The sequence below is a fragment of the Uloborus diversus genome, chromosome 6, assembly GCF_026930045.1.
Source record: "Uloborus diversus isolate 005 chromosome 6, Udiv.v.3.1, whole genome shotgun sequence".
Lineage (NCBI taxonomy): Eukaryota > Metazoa > Arthropoda > Arachnida > Araneae > Uloboridae > Uloborus > Uloborus diversus.
The window spans coordinates 74,737,646-74,759,789 of NC_072736.1; the positions used below are offsets into that span (position 1 = coordinate 74,737,646).

The 22,144-nt window shown below is 33.7% G+C and overlaps 1 long non-coding RNA gene across 1 annotated transcript; it reads right to left on the minus strand.

Annotated features, from left to right (window-relative positions):
* Positions 1–8: 8 nt before the first annotated feature.
* LOC129225175 (uncharacterized) lies at positions 9–15,379 on the minus strand. Its single transcript, XR_008580723.1, has 3 exons — positions 15,309–15,379; positions 4,747–4,983; positions 9–895 (listed from the first exon to the last, which is right to left on the minus strand). It is a non-coding gene; the product is annotated as an uncharacterized LOC129225175 (long non-coding RNA).
* Between the last annotated feature and the right edge of the window lie 6,765 nt (positions 15,380–22,144).

Sequence of the window (22,144 nt, forward strand, 5' to 3'; positions counted from 1 at the left end):
AAAATTAAAGTTTTACTCTTAAATATTACAATACGCGCAAGAAAATATGATGTGATGCGATCAGGTTAGGTTTTTTTAAATCTAAATCTATAATGCATATTTAAGTTCGGAAATTTGTCTTATAAAGTATAAAATTTTTATGATGTGTCGCTAATGATTCTATCGTGTTTATAAGCCACCACGTACCAGTTAAATTAGCTAATTTAGTGTGAGTTTTTGACAAGAAAAAGCATTAAACTGATATTTCAAAAACTTTCGAGACTATGCAGATAACTACTTTTTCTAGATTAACATGGAGGTTCTCCCATTATACCAGAGAAAGCGGTTTTTACCCAGCATCCTTAGCGGCTAGTAGACCGCGTAATGCATTCCGGGTAGAAACACCGCTTTCACCAGAAGCTAGCAGGAGTCGAAAGATTCCACATAAAACCCGCTAATAACCGGAATGCGGTGAAAAGCAGGTTTTTTCCGGGGTCGAAAGTGTCCATGGAAACGGCCCTTATGATTCGATCAATTATGCCACATTCATATTTTATTTCTCAAAACTTTTAACTTGGAGCATTGGATTGGCTATATATAATACAGAAAAGGTGGTGATTATGTGCGCTTGCATATAATCTCGGCTCTGAAATAATTCACTAGTTTAGAATAGCTGATCATGCCAGTAGCCAAATCCGGAAGTTATGACTTCCGTTTTTTCATATTTGCTGTTGCTGCCCATAGATTTTCTGTGGTATCTCCCATTAGGAACACATGATGAAGAAAAAAAAGTGGATCAAAAAATAATGCTTTAATGATTTTTATTTTGAAATTTTACAATCTGTTTTTACAGTATAATTGGATTTGAGTACTATCGGATACCTTGAAGTCACTTCTGGCTGCACGTCTTATCGATCTGGAAACAAAACAAATCAATGAAAAGCTATTCACCTGCTGTGCAGAAGCATAATTGAAACTTTCTCTCAATAATTTCGAAACTATAATAGCATTTAGAAGACAAGCGTATGCACATACATCAAACATGAATGCGTGATTTTTTTGAGCAATCACGATTGCTTATTGTTCTCATTTGACCGTTTTTGGTGTCCGTGCCTTTTTCAACTTGGACCAGAAGCCGCTGCAGCACCACTGCCCACCGTTCTCTGCTGGCGGCGCGGCGCGGCTGCTCCGGTTTTGAGCTATCCGATCGGAGGCGTCCATGTCCTACACACACGCTCGTTCACACACATACACACACATGACTTCACACACATACACTCACACACGCCCACGTACATACACACAGGTCTACGCACACGCACAACTATGCACACGTAACCGTCCAGGAGGAGAGGCAGGCTTGGGGGGGGGGGGGGGGGGGGGGACAGGAGCCGTTTCTAGAAACAATAACTCCAATGAGTAGGGTCCTGTCTCAGTTCGTGATTGTGAAAAACATAATTTGGATTCAAAATTTCAGAATTCAAATTAATTTTTTTTTTTTTTTGGCGAAAATAAGCTGCATGCATTACAACAGTAAGACACTACTTGAGATCATTCTTAAAAACTAGCCGAGTGGAACTTAGAAAACTAAAGACAAAAATTTAAAGAAAATATGCATACGCAATCAACGATTATAAATATAAATGGATTCATTTAAATTAAATTGGTTTTCTTTATCTATCAATGCAAATTAAATAGGGTTTAAAACAATAAACAATAGTATAATGAATCTTTACAAATAATAAAGCTGAAAATCTCTCTGTCTGAATGTCTAAATGTCTGGATCTCTGTGACGCGCATAGCGTCTAGACGGTTAGGTCAATTTTCATGAAATTTGGCATAAAATTAGTTTGTAGCGTGGGGATGTGCACCTCGAAGCGATTTTTGGAAAATTCGATTTTGTTCTTTTTCTATTCCAATTTTAAGAACATTTTCCCGAGCAAAATTATCATAAGATGGACGAGTAAATTACCAAGTTATCATAACGTGGATCCGTAACATGGAGAAGACAATTGGCGAGAAATTCACCACACATTATTTGTAAATAAACCGCCAAATCAAAAGACCTTTTAATTTTCTACTACAGGCAAAGCCGTGCGGGTACCACTATTTATTAATATAATTACTGCTCTACCAAAAAATTTCTGGTATATTTTTATTGTCACAGCGTACACTTTGTGAGCCGATGCACTGACGTTGTTCTGGAATTTAACTTATGTGTTCTGACCCGCGAAGTTCATCTTCATATGAAGTGGGCAATTAGGGTCGGGGAAGGGAGGGGTTAAATAATTAATTTAATACTAGTTTATGTGCAAAATAAAAAGTAGTAAGTTGATAGTATAACTTTTACCAGCAGAGTAACTTTCAAGGGCGCCCCGAACTCAAATTTTTGGGAAGACGGAAATTCTCAATTTTCCAAGTGGAACTCCAAAATTTCGCCGAATGATAATAATTTTGCCGAATGGAACTCGAAATTTCGACGATTGATGATCATTTTGCCGAGTGGAACTCCAAATTTCGACGAATGATGATTGATAATTTTGCCGAATGGAACTCCAAATTTCGACGAATGATGATAATTTTACCGAATGTATCTCTGAATTTCGCCGAATGAGGAAAATTTTGCCGAATAGAGCTCCAAATTTTACCGAATCGTCACAGAAAATTTACCGAAAAAGGAAACTTTTGGAAGGTCACAGTGACCTCTCGTCACCTCCCTTCGGGCAACATATTATTTTCTACAGTTTAGTTTCCAAGTTCAATGCACCAAAAGTTAAGAAATGGTGCAAAGTTGCCTCACGTGGTTAACACTTCCCTTAGAAAACCGTAGTGTTGTGCAGTGTACTAAGTAAATGAGGGTTTTTAAGAACTCAATTTTACTGGAGAAATACATTAAAATAATTTCCAGACGTCGTGGGGAACACGGAATAGAAAGCTAATCACTAGTGGTAAAATTTGCTAGGCGCAAAAGCAAAACCAATAGGGAATCACGAGTTTTTTAAGTTACACAGTTCACTATAAATATTTTTTTACACAGTTTTAAGCTCGACTTTTAATTTTTAAACGTTTACTAACAATTATAACTTAAGAACAATTCATGATGTGAAAGGCTTGCTTTAATCGTTACCTATAGAATAGTGAGCACTAAAGGAAAATAAAGCTAAAATGAATTGATATAAATAATCGAAAATATAGAATGTATTGGAAAAAAAAGATTGCTAGCGGGGAAATAAACAACTTCAGTTTTCGCAAATATTAAATTAATTCAATGACCGTTTCAGGGGCAAATGTATAGGGAGCCTAAATTTTCTTTTTTATACAGCTTACAGAAAATAAGAAGATAGTTATAGAAGAATTATTTCAAAAATACAGTTCTATCTTTCCTCATATTAGATACAAGGTCCGGCTATTAATTTTCAGGACTGACGTAACTGTAAGAGAACGAAAAGCCGGAAAATGGCGCTAATGATTGCATATTGAAGAGCGTTTTCTTGCGCATGAGCAGTGCAATCGGCGCAATTCTGAAGTAAGAGATTCTCTTGGAGAAGCGCATTAAAACGTAGCTCTTCAATTACTGTTGTCACCAAAATGCAAACATTTTCAATTGCTTCCAGCTTGCGTATGGACAGCGGCCGACCTGTGTGTGGATCATCGCCGACGCTTTTGCTCCCGTCCCAAAAGTGTTTAAACCATTCAAAAGTTCAAGTGAACTTGTTTCAACATTTCATATGTTTCTGCAGCTGTCTTGCCCAATTTAATACAAAATTTAATGGTAATTCTTTGCTCCATTTTCACTTTGACGACAGGATTTTGAGCGCTCCGTTTTAATGCGTTTTTTCACGAGAACCACTCCTTTTAGAATGACGCCGATTGCACTGCACATGCGCAAGAAAACGCTCTTCAATATGCAATCATTTGCGCCATCTTCCGGCTTTTCGTTCTACACTTACGTCAGTCCTGGAAATTAATAGCCGGACCTTGTATGTAATGTGAGGAGAGATAGAACTGTATTTTTGAAATAATTCTTCTATAACTATCTTCTCATTTTCTGTAAGCTGTATAAAAAAGAAAATTTAGGCGCCCCTATACATTTGCCACTGAAACGGTCATTGAATTAATTTAATATTTGCGAAAACTGAAACTGTTTATTTCCCCGCTAGTAGTCTTTTTTTTAGAAGTCTTTTTCTTGTAGAATAACAAATTCTATTATGTGGAAAGCTAAATTTCTTGAAATAGGAAGCGAATTGTTCATGAAACATTAATACGTGACTTAATTACTCCTCCCCAGGAAACCATTCGATTGCGTAATAATGAATTTAAAAAAATGCATAAAAAAATAACCAGCAATCGAAAGAGCATAGTAAAACATGTTTCAGGATACCTGCCTTCATGTCCCCATGATCAAAATATGAGGTCTAAAAGTCTGATAAAAATTTATGAAAAGTCGCCAAACTTCACGAGTTTCGGTGAGAAATGAAAGGCATCTTTCATAGGTTTGTGCTGCCACATGCAGACAGAGTCGCATTGTAACTTCCATTTCTCACCAATTTGTTTAATTTTGGCATCTTTTCTGAAAATTTCGGCAGACTTTAAGACCAAACATTTTGATGATACGAAGCTCAAGGCAAATACTTTTTTCATCAAAAAAAGTCTCAATAGATTGTTGTGTCTGTCTCTTTAGATTGTTATCTGTTCAAACTTTTTTTCTTATTACACTGCTCGTGTGACTCTCTGGTCAGTTTTCACCAGTTTAACAATTATACTTACACATGAAGAATCCATAGGGAGAAGGAACAAAGGGTCCAGCCCATGCTCGTCCTTCTCCTCGTCGTCCTCCTCCGGATGAGGCGTAAGAGGATGAAGAGCCTCCGTTCGGATTTTCATCAACGTCGCAGATCTCCCTGCCTTCGTCATTGATGTAACAGGACTTGGAATAAGAATATGCGTAGCAAGAAACGACAAACGCAACCAGGAGGACAGAGAGAAGCAGGAATTTCATCATAGCTGAAAATATAAACGTCTAAGATTACTTTTTCATTCCTCTAGATGTGAAAGAAAACGTACATGAAAATCCTCCATACATAGTTGATTAATTGTTTTAAATTACACAATCCATTTGCTTCGCTCAAATAAGACTGTTGCGGGCGTGACTGTAGGTCACACCCGCGGCACGCACGAATCATAATTTTTCAAGTACAGAAATTTCTTTTAGAAAGTTGATACTTCATATTATGCTACGTATTGAATCTTGATATTCGAATATACCACAATTAAAAGCCAAAATTTAAATTCCCGGAACAAAGTGCAAATATATGCGTAAAAATGTCCCACCCGTGCAAATGGATTGAGCAAACTATAGCAGGGGTACCCATCACCCCCTAAGAGCAATGGCATAACCCCCTCCCCCGAAATATCATGATATTCTAAAAACTTAAGTGTAACAAAACAATTTCCATAAAATTTTTAAATGCCCAGTTTTTTTTAATTGTATAATAATAAAGATATTTGAACTTGTCGTAAAGCATTAATCAGACAAAAAATTACACCTTAATCAAGAACTGTTTTAATATAAAAAATAAAATAAAATAAAGTTAAAATAAACTAGTCGACCCGTGCGGAACTCCGCACTGTGCTTCGAATCTTTCATAAGGCATTTCGCTCTTTAAAAATTTCAAAGGAAGAACATTATGAAGAAGAACCAAAAAAAAAGTAAGCGCAGAAGAGAAAGCTTGTAATTTAAAGACATCAGTAACAAAACCTCGTTAAATACACTACGTTGTGATAATTTGATCATCACTCACCTTTTGGTTGTACGTATTTTCAATGCAAACATTAATATCATTAAAAGTGTGGCTCGTGAAAAAGCAATAATTGTGCAGGTGAAAAAACAGGTTGTGGCAAATACAGTCCTGCCCATGTGAGCATCTGACGGGAAAAAAAGAAACATTAAGGAGATATTTATTGGCACGAATTCGAATTGGCGCCATGCAGATTAACAGCACGACACTCCAACAAACCTACCAACTACGCATGGGCGGTAAATAGGAGGGGCGAGAGGAGGCGGTTGCACCCCCAAATTTTCACTAAGAATAATAAAAAAAAGGGTAAATTCTATTTAGATAACTTAGAAAATCTTTTGCTTGCATTTTCAGAACAGAAAACACTGATGGAGAATAATTGTTTGTCTTAACTTAAGAAGTAATCTCTTCATATGAGTTAAATATTTCAAAATTGTGTGCTGTATGTTATGATGGTGCATATTGTATGAGATGCCTGTACAGTGTTGAAACTGCGCAATTTTTACGCGTAAACTCCCTGTCATTTTATATAACTTTTTATGCTCATATTATAACTTTGTTTAGCTGGTAAGTGTTTATTAATGCCTTGTACTAGAAACACATTTTAGCAACTCGATGTATTATATGCTTTCATTGAAACTTTTTGTAACGATATGCTATTTTTTAAAAACATCCCACATCAAAAAACACTTTCACGTCGACAAATTTATCTTGAGGCTCTTTACTTCACAATCTCTGAGTGACACAAGATGGTCTTCAAGAGTTAAATCTATGAATGCCCCCTGGAAGAATTACTGGACAGCGACCTTTTCATCGACAGAAAAATCTGATGTCATTTTAATATGTATGACTTTGTTTAAATTTTTGTTTACTTTATTTATAGTGTGAAGCGTTTTTTGAACAATGCTACACTCTATCATAAAAATTTCAACTCGCTAATCTTAATTCTTGGATTGACAATTGGAACTCTCAGTAATTTTCGCATTTATGCATACTTGAACAAGGTGTGGAACTTAGTGACAGAACTTTTCATAACAGTTCTCACTGTATGCCAATGTAGAAGAGGTGGCAAAACCCGCATGAAGTTTTAGTCAAAATATTAAATTAATATTTTGAATAAAATTATCAATTCAGTCTCTCAAGAAATTGAGACAGAATTTGATGAGATATATTTATAATTGGTCTTAAATTCAATATTAATTATATTAGTCTTAAGTCGGCTATAGAAAAAGAAAATATTACACTTGTAAGTAATAGCATAAGGGAAGAGGGATTGTTTTGTGAATTGCGACTATAATTTTTAATGACACAAAATAAATACTAGCCCAATTTAAAAAGCTTTCTTGGTTATTTTAAAGAAAGGAATCTGAAGGAAATGTACTTTTTGACATAACTTTCTTGCTTCCATGTTTTTTTGACTGTTTCAATTAGGTCAGTCATTTGAAAGATGACTTTTATGATTAAATTGAAGAACCAACGTAAATAAAGCACAAATTAACACGAAACTACAGCGTATAGCTATTTCAAGGTTACAATGGAGCCTTTTCATCAGTGTAAAAAACTCAGCGCACAACTAGAAAGTTGTAGGAGAACTGAACGTCAACCAATTTTGACTTTTGTGTCTCATGAGGTTAGAGAATTGCCTTCGAAGTGCAATGAGGCCAGCAAGACCTTCATCTTTAAGCTGCATTGGCAATTAAGCAAATCATTGGATATTGATTAAATATAGTTACAAAATTTTCTGTTTTTTCTGACTCCAAAAACAGCAGATTAAAATTTTACAAAAAAATAAAAACTAGTGCTAAGATATTTTGTGAGATAACTTATTACAAAATAAATTTAAAACTTCGGTCGCAAAAATTTGAATTGTTCTTAACAAACCTAATTACTCTTAACATTAAAACCATTTTATTTATCACTACTTGTTAACCAATATGTATTTTATTCCGTACTGAGGAAATTCATGTTCAAGAAACTTGATCCCCCAAACGAAATGCTGAAATGCCGCCCCTGCAACTACGCCTTCCTTTTCGAATGCTTAATTTCGAATGCATTCTTCATTGAAGGAATGCGTAATAAAAAACAGCAAAAAAAAAAAAAAAAAAAAAGCTTTTCGCCGAAAAAAAAAAAAAAAAGATCATGCGTCTATGTTTTGTCATTAACCAGCATGATACGATTTAAAATTATGCGTAAAGCATGGAATTTGATTAAAGAATGACGAAGATCTCACGTAGCGGTTGAAACAATCATTCTAGAGAAGTAATAAATTAGATTGAAAATAAGTGTTTTTATCTTTGAATATTGAACTATTTCATATAGAAGGTTGCTTTAACCGTTACGGCTTAAATGCCCGCACATATTTCTCTTTTAATCGAACACTTAAAATTCAAAACCAAAACCAGTTGAACTGAGTCCGTTTTTTAAGTGTAATTTTTCGAACGTAGACAAAATGTTTTTTTTTTTTTTTAAGCAGAAAGCAGAGGAGTAGAAAATGATTTCTTACTAATGACGTTGATAATTAATTTAATGTTTTATATTTTATTCGCGCGAATAAAAATTTAAATGTCTACTCTGTGAAACTCGTAGTTTTAATTTGGTGTAGTATTTTTTCATTTGTACAAAAGGTCGAAGACTGCTATTAGAAACATCTACATTTCAGCATACAATAAAACTGTTTTTCTGCACAAAAAGGATTTCCTTGAGGTAAATCTAATACTTTTTTATGCTTACATTATGCTGAGTGGTCTGGATGGAGTCAAAGCTTAAAAAAAAGGAAGAACACCCTTCGATTAACAGTCAACTTATTCGAATGATAACTGTAGCCTGCATAAAGGAGTCGAAACACCAAGATGCATTCCCATAGCATTTATTTTATCACGTGTGTTATCTGCTGTATGTTATGAGTACATGTAATGTGTAATATTAATCAAAATTTGCTATTATGTTGGACAGCTCGAGCCTGCCCGAAGTTCAGTTAGTTTATAGCTGAACGCTCTACCGAAAAAAACTTATCAATTTAACCGAACAACTAAGTTCAGTACTTTTAAGCTTTATTAAAAAAAAAAAGAAAGAAAGAAAAAAAAGAAAAAGAAACACACACACACATACACAATTTTTTGAGCAATCACGATTGCTTATTCTTTTCATTTGACTGTTTTTGGCCTCTTTCGATTTTTTCCCACCGCCGCCCTCCGCACCATCACCGTCGACCGGCTCCTCACGATGCTGCACCTATAGCGAAAGCCGTCTCCAGGTTGCATCCATGTCCTACACACACGCGCTTACATACACAACTACACACACATGCACACAAACACATACTCACACATACACCTACACACACGTATACCTACACACACAACTACACACACACATGCACACAAACACATACTCACACATACACCTACACACACGTATACCTACACACACATACACCTACACATACACACATACAAACACATAGACACACGCATACATACAGACACCCACACATACACACACAAAAACATACACACATACACACAACTACCCACACATTCATGCCTGCACACAGACACAAACACTTATGCCTACACACGCATACACATACCCCCCCCCCACACACACATTCATACACACAACTACCCACACACTTATGCCAGCACACAGACACAAACACACATGCCTACACGCACATACACATAACCCCTACACACAAACACATAACCCCTACACACAAACACATGCCCCCACACACAAACACGCACGCCTACATACACACACTCGTGACTGCGAAAAACATAATTTAAATTCAAGATGTCAAAATTCAAAAAATTTTTTTTCTTGCCGAAAGCGACGTAAAAAATTGGAAAATTGTATTAGAACTTTGCTTTAAAAAAAAATCTGCATAAGAACTTCAGGCTGCATCAAGGTTTTGAAACAGCAAGGGGCGTTTCCCAAAACTTGATTTTTCGACCGTAAGTCTATTTTTCATCATTAGTCAGCCTGATAAGTTTTCAAATGAGAGTGGAATAATACATAAGATAAGATATTGAAGAGAACTGTTTTTATTTTTTTGAAAATTTTTACAATTTGTTACCGCAGGCTGATTGAACCGTTATGACTTAGATGGCAGCACGTGTTCATCATTTAACAGCAGGGTTAAAATACAAAATAATTTGAACTAAGCTCTTTTTTAAGCGTAGCTTTTCGAATGTAGTAAAAATGTGATAGGCTATTTGTTTTTTACAAAAAGAAGAAATAAATGTAGTTTACCCTTCAAATTGAGGTAGTATTTTTTTTAAATTTGTACAAGGAAACAAAAACTCATTAGAAGAATCTATATTTCAGTATGCGATTTATTTATTTTTTTTCTGAACAAAAAACAATTCCATTGTAGTCTGAAATCTTAAACCTGATACTTATATTTTCGCTTACTACTTACGGCTTTAATTTTCTTACTGGAGCAAAAACTTAAAAAAGAAAAACCTTACAATTTAGAAGTAATTTAGCACAATAATACATCAGGTTTTCATAACAGCAAGGAGCGTTTCCTTCTCATTTATTCAATTCCCTCATTTTTGTTATTCACTTTATTCAGTGTTCATGCAATGCGCGATATTTCTCTAATTTTTTGATGCAGATTGTCCGGAGGTGGGCCCGAACACTCATTCTCCATGTTACGAGGAGAACGCTCTGCCGATCAAGCTATTCAGCTCTGTCGGTCATAGCGAAAATTAAAGTTATAAGTTTGACCGAAAACCTCATTCTGGTTCTTTAAAACAGGTTTTTTTTGCAGAAAAAAACAATTTTTAGACCGTGGGTCTATTTTTCGTCAGTAGCCAGCACGATAAGCTTTAAAATAAGGTGTAAATCAAAGAAATCGATCAAGAATTGAGGAAACTCTCGCGTAGAAACCAAAAACAGGCTACAGAAATAATATATAAGAATAGTACATAGGTCATTAAGATTACCAATACTTAATCATATAATAATTATATGCCCAGCCATGTATATAAAGGTAAAAGATTCATGCCCGATCGGAATTTTTACATGCCCTGGACATGTCGGACAGAACTTTCGAACCCTGGTTATTTTATGACTTCGTGCATAAAAGGGAATTTGGCCATTATTTTGAAATTCAGACAAAAAACGGAAATTTTGGCCATTTTTGATTTTCCTAATTTTTTTGTATGTCAAAGTAGATCATGAGAAGTGAACATTCTGAAATTTTTAGCCTTCCAAAAAAAATTTTTCGCTCGTTAAAAATTCCCAAAGTTTGACGTTTTGCAGCGCTTTTTTAGAAAAATTCTAAAAGTCGCATTTCAGTGCGCTATAGCTCTTTACAGAAACACCACCTCACGGTTATGCTTATATTTATTGGGTGTACTGTTTCTCGTGATGATGACTTCATAGTTATTTTGGTTGGGAGTTGTTGCTTTCTTCAGATAAGGGATCGCAAAGTATGGATTTTATCTGTTTTCGCGCAAGTTTAACCTGCGTTATTTCCCCCAAAAAGCCATCCCCCGAAAAAAATGTAACATATACTGAAAGTTTATACTATAAAGAGAGTAAATGGAACAAAATTTGTTTGAGGTTTAATTTTTTTTAGGAGAAAAATACCTTGATATTTTTCAAATTTTCAAAAATTGTGCTTTTTTGATCGCAATTAACTCAAAACAGCATCACTAGGGAAAAAAACCTTTTATGGTACCTGGCTATGTGTAAAACATCATGAAAAAGATAGCAGCATGAGATCTCTTCTTGTTTTTCAGAAAATAATTTTTTTTGTAGCTCATTTTATGTGTTTTCTCGTACGTAAAACGTGTGACCAGTATGCAGATTAGAGTTGCTAAAACTTAAAGGATGTAGTAAGAATGTATATATGTGTGCGTAGAGAAAGGGAAAAAGACTAGCAATAGTTTATTTTTCTGATTTTTACAAATTGATGGTATTTTAATTCCAGATAAATCAGAAAACTATATTATATATATATATATTGATTTATAGTATCAATTCCAAAATAATTCTTTCTTGTTTATGTCCATAGCAATGGAAGAAATTTCATGAACAATATCTGCTTCAGTTTCTTCAAAATGTCTATTTTCTATGTCATCTTCAAATACCTCTAAAAGGCTGTCGGTTCTTGATAAATTAATATTATTCGCTTTTTCTTGCTTTGTATATCGGCTAAAAACAGCTTGAATTTGACCTTTTGTTAGATATTCGTTCGGTTGGAATATTTTTATGGCTTCAATCATCTCTGTTTAATTGCATGTTCCACTTGGTCGGGCGTCTGTCTTCTCCCGGTTTTCTCACCATAAATGAACTTTTCATAAAGAAACTCTTTTTGTTTCAATGAAAATCGTGTACTTTTACAAGTTGGGAGAGCCCACCCCTCACATGAGATTTCCAAAATGTTTTCTTCTTTGTTTTCTCCTTTGTTGTAGAACATACAATGAAAACAGACATGATTGAAGACATAAAAATATTCCAACCGAATGAATATCTGACAAAAAGTCAAATTCAAGCTGCTTTTAGCCGATATACAAAGAAAAAAAAGCGAATAATACTGATTTATCAAGAACCGACAGCCTTTTAGAGGTATTTGAAGATGACATAGAAAATAGACATTTAGAGGAAAGTGAAGCAGATATTGTTCATGAAATTTCTTCCATTGCTATGGACATAAATAAGAAAGAATTATTTTGGGATTGATACGACAAATCAATATATATATATATATATATATATATATATATATATATATATATATATATACACACACACATATATATATATATTATGATATCGATTTATCGTCTTCTGATTTACCTGCAATTAAAATACCATCAATTTGTAAAAATCAGAAAAATAAAGTATTGCTAGTCTTTTTCTCTTTCTGTATACATACATATATGCATTTTTACTACATACTTTAAGTTTTAGCAGATCTAATCTGCATACTGGACACAAGTTTTACGTACGAGAAAACGCATAAAATGAGCTACAAAAAAATTATTTTCTGGAAAACAAGAAGAGATCCCATGCTGCTTTCTTTTTCAAGATGTTTTACACATAGCCAGGTACAACAATATATAAAAGGTTTTTTCCCCTAGTGATGCTGTTTTGAGTTAATTGCGATCAAAAAAGCACTATTTTTGAAAATTTGAAAAATGTCAGGGTAATTTTCTCCTAAAAAAAATTAAACCTCATACAAATTTTGTGCCATTTATTCTCTTTATAGTATAAACTTTCAGTATATGTTATATTTTTTCGGTGGGTGGCTTTTTGAGGGAAATAACGCAGGTTAAACTTGCGCGAAAACAGATAAAATCCATACTTTGCGATCCCTTATCTGAAGAAAGCAACAACCCCCAACCAAAATAACTCTGAAGTCATTATCACTAGATACAGTACAACCAATAAATATAAACATAACCGTGAGGTGGTGTTTCTGTAAAGAGCTAAAGCGCACTGAAATGCGACTTTTAGAATTTTTCTAAAAAAAGCGCTGCAAAACGTCAAACTTTGGGAATTTTTAACGAGCGAAAAAAAATTTTTTGGAAGGCTAAAATTTTCAGAATGTTCACTTCTTATGACCTACTTTGACATATAAAAAAATTAGAAAAATAAAAAATGGTCACTGCCACACCTTGTCTGAACTTCAAAATAATGGCTCTTGACTCCTGCCGTTTGGCATGCAGAACGGTCTAAGTTTCAGCCAAGTGCGCAAACTTAGTGAAATACGTTATTTTAGTTCAACTAGACATAACAACAGTTTTACGAGAAAGAAGCCAAATACAGAACCCTATTCTATCTCACCCTCATGCTGACATTCAGTGTCGGTCTAGCAGTGGAGAAAAGATAGTAATACATAGATGGTAAAAACAAATCGACATCGATGTCGTACTCCTAGTACATAGTACATGTGTACCAAATTTCGTTCGATTTCATGCATTACTTTTTGACTTAGAGTGGTCACAAAAACATAGTTTTGAATAGTCACAAAAAAAAAAAAAAAACCACCTCTGCGTCTCTCGTTTCTGTCCTCACAGATACATAGAGACGGGTTTTTCCCTAAATTGGTCAGAATAAGTTCAGGGCCTTTTAAAACGCTTAAATCCGCTTGAATTCGAAAACTTTCACGAATCTAACACAGTCTTCTATTTTGGAGCTTTTGGATATACAAAAAAGCAATACGTAAGCTAGTTTTTCAAAACTTTAGGATTTTAAGCAAACATTTTATGCTCAGAAAAAAAGGAAAAAAAAAAAAAAAACTGCTTTATTTTTACAAGTGCTAATGATTTAGCATTTTTATCATTTTCCTATTCAGTCTCAATCTTCGTGCACCGAAGCTTTTTTTCTTATTTGTAACTTTTTTTGGAGTTTCAAATTCGCTTTTTGAAATATTTCTGAAAGAAAGGAGTAATTCTACATCAAGAATTTCCTCTTTTAGCTTAATGTTTCACCACAAAGCAAATAACTCATTTTTATTAATTTGTATATTCTTTTATGTATTCGTTTAACTATTCTCATAGTTTATGAAATGCAGAACAGTGATACAACATGAAATATGGGCTAATAAATAAAAGACTAGACGATCGTTAACTATAAAAATAAAGATCAAACATTTACTTCAGCCAAGTTCGCTGAATCAAGGTTATAATAGTTTTAGCCATTTTCTTGAAAGGTTGAACATTTTTTAACTGAGAGAATGAATCTGAGATTTTCTCAGTCGCTGTTAAGTAAATTTTCAAAAAATTATTTTTTTTTTCTTTAGAACAGTTTTTGCGTTTAAAACGACGACAAACACATATTATAGGGTTCAATCTTTTACATTACGATACTTTACATTGCAATAAAATAAAGGATATTTTAACGTGTTATTACCAAAAATCAGTTTCAAAAAAAAATCAGTTGATTATATATTGAAACCAAAATGAGAGTAGAATTCAGTTACGTAGGTAATTCTAAGACTTATTTAAGCACTATAATAGCCCTTTTCTTTTCTTTTTTTTTTTTTTTTTTTTGAGAAATTCTGCAAGATACTCCTAGATTTCCATGTTTTGCACAAGCATGCATTATAATCAAACAGCTTGGATGTATATTCGATTGAAACCTTGATATATTGTGATAAGTTGAATAAATCAAGAGTTAAAATGCACAAATGCATGGAATTCACTCAAATATACAGAGATGAAATATTTTAAGAGTATACTATTAGTATAAGAAATATTTTTTTTTCTATTCTATTAATAATTAACTGCGTGAGACTTGTTAGATTTGTTTATATTTGGAAGCAAGCACATACAAAATTGTAGAATTGCAAACAAACCAAGCAGAAAAAAAAGTCAAGAAATTTGAGGATTCTGGGCAAGTGACTCATTTGTCCTCGTGGAAACCAGGTTCTGAATAGTCAAAGTTTCAGCACTGTTTCTGAAATTTTTCGAACATTTTCTTTTTCCTATTACATTCTCAAATTTTTGATTAAACAAAATACAAATTGCAAAAAAATACAGAACTGTCTTTTACCAAAACATTCAAACATACCTTAAGTTGTTGCTTTCAATGCAATATCAGTACTTTCTTAGCTAAAAAGCAAAAGGTAACTTAGAAACAAGAGAATTCCACCCTAGTATATATACAAAACCGAATTTAATTTGGCATGAAAAGCAATATCTAGCGTCAAATTATTTATTCTTATTGTTTCCTGAAAACATATTTATTTTTCACAAGAAAAGAATAAAAGTGGCAGAATGACATACGCAACGTAAAACAGCTCGTTGACAAACGTCTTTGTTCATATGAAGGAATGACCAAGCCTAATACTTGCAAATGAAAAAGCATCGGTTCTAAGAAAAAATGGAAAAAAAAAAAGGAGGAAAAGAAGTGATTTTAAGCATTTTGGTGTAGTAGGGTCCGAAGTTGTCGTGATTCACGCTTTTCCATGCTTATATCATCAGGTATGGTTCGTTCTATCCCATGGAGGGCTAAGAATGAAGATTGTGTAATGTAACTGAAAAATATTTTGGGAGAATAATATCCATCTCATAATTCAATCATTCTCGACATTTACAAGCCAACAAAGGCAGCGGACGTTGTTTATTTATGAAAAAAAAGGCGGAGATTTTTTATTCCGAACACCACATTAAAGTCATTATAGATAAAAGTTTCAATACGGTGACATATACCTAATGTATGTCTTCTTGCTAATATAGTTTAATTTTCAAAGATTTTTTTAATCCTTAAATCTTATGTTTTACACAGTTGAGGAGATACATTTTGTGTTACAAACCCCTGACCTCGAAACGTCGCACCAACATTCTATTAAGACCAGAGATATAGCTAGATTTTTTTCAAGGTGTAAAAATATTCCTTGATGTTTTAAAGGAATGAAATTCATTTAGGAGGAGTGAAATACAAGGAAACAGTGAAGATCATAATCAATCGCGATCCATTCAATAAAAAAATTAACTTTCTGAGGATGAAATGGAAGATGGCGCACTGTAAATAATCGGTACACATTTGGAACACTAAAAATGTTACAGTTGTCTGAATGTATACTAAAATGAACTTCAAATGTTGTTGTCCTGTGCCAGCTAAATTGGCGATTCGGAATGCACTGCTTCACTTTTCTAACTGTATCGCCATTTGGTGTGAAGTCCGACTTCCACAGTACACAAATGGCATAAGGACCCGTTTATAGTGTAAGCAACCATTCACAGCACAACAACACATTCACAGGAAAAAAGGACAAGAGAGGGAAAGTACATCCATGCCCGATCCGGGATTCGAACCCGGGACCTCCCAATCGCATTCAGACTCCTCTAACACAGCGGGCGGCACTTCGAATGTATTCGGTATTGAAATAAAGTGCACTGAAATGTTTTTCTATGTTCCGTTATAAAGAAAATGTTCCAAAAGTGACCCGAATGTGCTTTGCTAAGGATATTTATTAAATCAAAGTTTAGGAATACATTTTAGAACACATTGTGTGTACATTTGACAGCGCTTGTGAAATCACCGCTTTCTTTGCTACAATGATGATGGCTAGATATAAAGTTAATTGGTTGTACTATAAACTGTATGAATAAAATGGAAAAATGCTGTACTTTTTACAGCAATTTTTGCTGTATTTTTGCAATCATTCCAGTTGTTAACTTATCTCAAAGTTCTTTGTGTAATATAATCTTTTTTTTTTTAATCACGCGGTGCTATGTAACCAATAGGAAACTCAAACCAATTTCTGCAAAGCTACTCAACTTGCCTTGCTTGCTTATAAACATTATGGATCATTCGTTATCGTTTTCGTCTTGCTTTTGAATATTTTAAAGGCACGTTTCTTACTTACAGGTATATTAATGTTCTTTACAATATGAGAAACTTTTTATTTGTTATATTTACTGAGCTTCACACATTTGCTTTAAATAAACTAACTACGTATCATAAGTTTTGAAATAATCTGAACGGCTAAGTTTTAAAACTATGTGGTACGTAAAGATTAACTTGTTACAATTCTAATCCTGTGGTTTGACCATTGGTTTTGGGCTCACAATCTTTAATTTTATAATTCTTTATGAACTTTGGAATTCGACTTTTGAGCAAGGGATCCCAATCTCTAGATTGCGACTCCAAGGCATTTCTTATGCTATTCTAATTCCAAAAGTATGTTTCATCTATGTACTTTTTATAAAGTCTGCCATTTACTTTTTGTTTTTACAAGTATTTCAGGAGGTTTTTTTTTTCTGGTTAGCAATTTTTGATACTCCAGAACTTTTGCTTGCGCCATCTTGTGGCCATCTTGCGCCAATGTTTGGCTAAACAGACCGAGAAAGAATGGATTGCTGGAGGTCCTATGGGCTTAAATTGAGTTCCACTCGAATATGATTTATATCTACAACAATAACATGCAGGGGCGGATACAGAAAGACTTTTTGGAGGGGGCCCAAGAAATTGAAAAGCGCCGCCCCCTCCCCCTCCATTTTCAATGTATCGTAACAAAGTTTTCATGGCTTCATTTTCAAATCTCTTTTTTTTTTCCAGAATCCCTTAAGTGCCAAGGCCAATTAATCTACTTTTAAGAACATAATATTATGCACTTTTCTATTTTGAATATAGATGTAAAATATTTTTAAAATTTCAAGCCAATTAAATAGTAAACCCTATATAATTTCACCGAGATGCTTTAAAATGAGCGGTTTTAAGTAGGAAAATTTTCATGATGATTACAAGACGAGGACAAGGTTAGTGATGTTCCGGATATCCGTATCCGTATCCGCGGATATCCGAGGGAAAATAAAGATCTGTATCCGTTACTATTTTGACGGATCTTAAACGGATCATTTCTATTTTAAATTTTTTTAAATATTTGAATAAAAGAATTAAATTCCGTTTAAATTAGGTTTTATTCCCTATTTAAATTATGAGTTATGATTTCAGATGATTATCATTTCAGATGCAATTTGTACCCCCCCCCCCCCTCGTTGCAAAAAGGAAGGGGAAATAAGTTTTAAAAGTGCGTATCAGTGTGTCTTTATGTGGCACCGTAGATCTTAAACAGATAAACCGATTTTGAAAGTTCATTTTTCGTTCAAAAGGTGACTTGATCGAAAGTGTTCTTAGCTTGGTCTCGTTTTTGTAGAACTTTAATTACCGGAGATATTAATTAAAAACCGATTTAAGGTTTTTCACAATTAGGGTAGTAAAAATTTACCCGTACGTTAAAAATGTTGGTCTTAATTGAAAGAACGAAGTTTTCTGCGTTTGATATTTATTTGAAACTTTCAATTTATATACAGAAGGAGCTATAATCTTGTTAAGTAAATTTTAAATGCAGTTCTAAGCCTTTATACGCGTGATTGGTAGCGATTTCATAGTCGGAAGATAAGTAGAAAAGGCTCAATGATTTAAAAATTTTACCTGCTGTCAGTTCATATTTGTTAACAAATGTGTGTTCTGACCAGCGAAATTCATCTTAATATGAGGTCGGCTCTCTGGTACATGTTTTGTGCTTTTAATTTTTAATTTAATATTAGTTTTCGTTATTGATTTGGGGTTTCTGTTATTCTTCATTTTTGTTTTTCTCGGCATCCTTCAAAAAAAGAGAGACTAAATTCTCTATTTACTGTTTGTAAAGGTGTTCCCGGCTCTGTATTTCGTCGATCGGAGAAGTTCGTTGGAATGGGTCAGCGCTGCATTTATGCTGAAATAAAATGGGAAAAATTATTTCTAGCCTGTCCAGTAGCAGTTTTACACTCTTGCTCCTGTGTCCTATATCTACCGAGTAAGCTAGAAATAATTTTTCACATTCCATCTAAGCATTAATGCAGCGCTGACCCATTCCTTCCAACTCTCCCTCAATTTCAACGGAGATTTCTTTGAAGAGTAAATCATAGTCTTGATTATATTTTTGCCGCAGCTGACATTTTTTGAAGAAACTGCCATTATTCTGACGGGAATACCTTCCGTAACAAATTTTACACTTGGATAGTTGAATTGGGGGATGGAGGGGGGGGGGGGGGAGAAATTGAGATCCGTATCCGTATCCACGGATCTTGACACTAATGATCCGTATCCGCGGATCTACTTTTTTAACGATCCGGCACATCACTAGACAAGGTTATTAAATAAACCGGTACCTTATTTGAGTTTTTTTAACTACTTTCTAGTTTAACTACAAAATATTATGTAAATAAGAAAATCATAGCTTATAGCTTCATAACATGTTTTATTTAAGAATTCAAAAACTTTTTCTTTGCGAGTTTCAAAGCAGTTGCTGATTTGTTCTTAAAAATTCTAAAATGCATGCCGTTTCTATTTATATTATAGTTTTGCCAATTTCTTTTAATTATTTATTTCATTTTGCATTGTTTATAAGCTGAAAAATAAAGCTATTATTTCGCAAATAGATTCCTGGATCTAAATGACTATTCTAGTCATGGCTCCACATTTTTTAAAAATATTTATTACTGATTCCATCAAAGAATAATTAATAGACGAATCACAATAATACGTTATATGAGTTCGAAACCAGTGAGTTTAATGTTTTCTGTTGCTCTGGTGTCTTAACTTCGGTATTACTTCTTCAGCAAACAAAAATGCTTTTATTCAAATAAGATTTGTGTCTTTTGTGTTCTTTTAAGTCAATTAAAAAAAATTAAATAGTTATTATTATTTCCTTTTGGAAGGGGCCTTCACCCTCCCCTAAAATACGCTATTTATAACGTAGATGAGATTTTAACCTAATTTCGAGTGAGCAAAAGTCTTCTGAGTAACGATATTTTTTCTAAAAGTTTATTGTCTAAAGTTTTACTTCAATTAATATTAGCTCACTTCTGAGAAAAACGTAACTCCTGCCATTCAGTATATTTTTATCGAAAGTTTTATCATCTGTTGCATTTCATTCATTTAGGAAATTAGAATTTTATGATTTACATGAAGCCCACAGGCATAGTAAAGCAGAAAAGTAACATTTGAATGAGTAATTTGAGTTGAAAATACATAGTATAAATATTTTGTTAAGTATCTTAGCCTAATTTATGAAATCCTTAAAGCACTTAATTGAAGCGTGGCGCCTAATACAAATGTGTGTTTCATTATGAACAGTGCATGTACCGGGTCTCGGGCTGTTAAAAATTGGGTCGGGACATATAAAAGGTTTAAAACCGCCAGTTCAAAAGATTGTTTTCGGTAGTTTATTTTATTTTTTTTTCTTCATTTAAATTCCACTTTTTAATTTGCTGATCAATATGTTAATAAGTAATTTCAGATTAAAAAAATAACCTTGGTATCTTTATAAGACAGGTGCAACGGGAGGATGGAAGATACGATTAAAAGACTTCAAGAAAACATACTGGATATACTAAACGTGCCTTCTGTTGCAGTTATTAAAAATATTTCAATTGTATATAAGTACACGTATTTATATAATCCATCACATTGAAAGATAGGTTAAAGATGCTTGCAGACTGGAGAAATGGGAATTATCAGGACTTTTCCTGGGAAAAATTTCGAATTTAATAATAATAAACGCAATTTTAAGCCATTTTTTAAGTTCAGGAAAGGGCGTTGAGAGATCCGAATCTTTAGTCATAAAAGAAGTTTAGGCTATCTTTGGTGATGAAAAGTGAGGAGACGGGAAGGGAGGAGGGTACTTCTAAAAAAAAGGTCTGAAACGGCCGTTTTAAAACTGTAAAGTTTAGGACATCATTAAGGAACTTTGGGTAAGGGTGCAGCGAATCATTCCACCAGAAAACGTTTTGAAAGTCAAGTACGAAAAATACTAGTGGAGTTAATACTAATGTAGAATAACTTTCGAGTGTATAGATACGAGAGATATCGACCTTAAATGTTTCAAAATTGAATTTTTAAAAGAAAAGTTTTGAAATACCTTCAGTGACGTTGCAGGATGGAAATTCTGGATAGTGCGGAAGGGGCTGTCTTCAGGAAATTTTAAAAACTGATGCCTCAAAAATGTTTTAGCTATCTTTGATGATGTAAAAGGAAAATGATGGGGGTGGCGGGGGAGGGGGTGCTCTTCCGAGAAAAAATATCATATTAGAAAAATTAGTGTATGTGAAAGTAGAGCATTTGTTTTGTGTTTCAGTAACAAAGTTTATAAATGTAAAACAAAAAAGCTTTTTTAATTTTATTTTTTAGGTAATATTTACTAGGTTGTAAGAAAACAAAAATCTACAGTATAGGGTAACGGTAACAGTAACAGACAATAAGGGTCCAGTAACAGACAGTCGTAAATTTGGATTTGAATGATAAAATTTTTAGGCGATTAAAACTGATGTTGCTGCGGCTCATGAATACGGTGCAACCATCTAGTGTTTATCCGAGTGAATTTTATGAGTCAGTTGGTATTGACAAGGCAGTAGTGGAAGGTTATGAACAGCTACCACGAGGTCTGCCGGTGTTTCATGCTCATTTGAATTTTATAAGGTTTTAGATCTAAAAATAAAAACCTTTTGCACATTTGAAGAGAAAAGGGGAATTATGCTCATTACTCATCCTTTCCTCATCCAATCTGTTACAGGGTATCATCAGAATTGTCAGTGTCTGTTATTGGGGTTCGGAACTTTTTTCGAAATCGAGCAACAAAAATTAGAATTAACTAATTCACAGGATACAGAAGTAGCCAAACGTTAGACAAGATGTAGTTGCACGAGAAAAAAATAATTTTTAAATTCTAAATACATTAAAAGGCTCAGAAAATTGAGTTAACCTGAGAGCAATTTCTTAAGCATGTCTGTTACTGGTGCCGTTACCCTAATTTCCAGCATTGCATTGTAGATTTTTAAATATGAACGTATAAACAGTTAAATTAATTTTTAAAATATTGTGTTAATTAACTGGATGTGCGTGATTCTTCAAAAACCTGA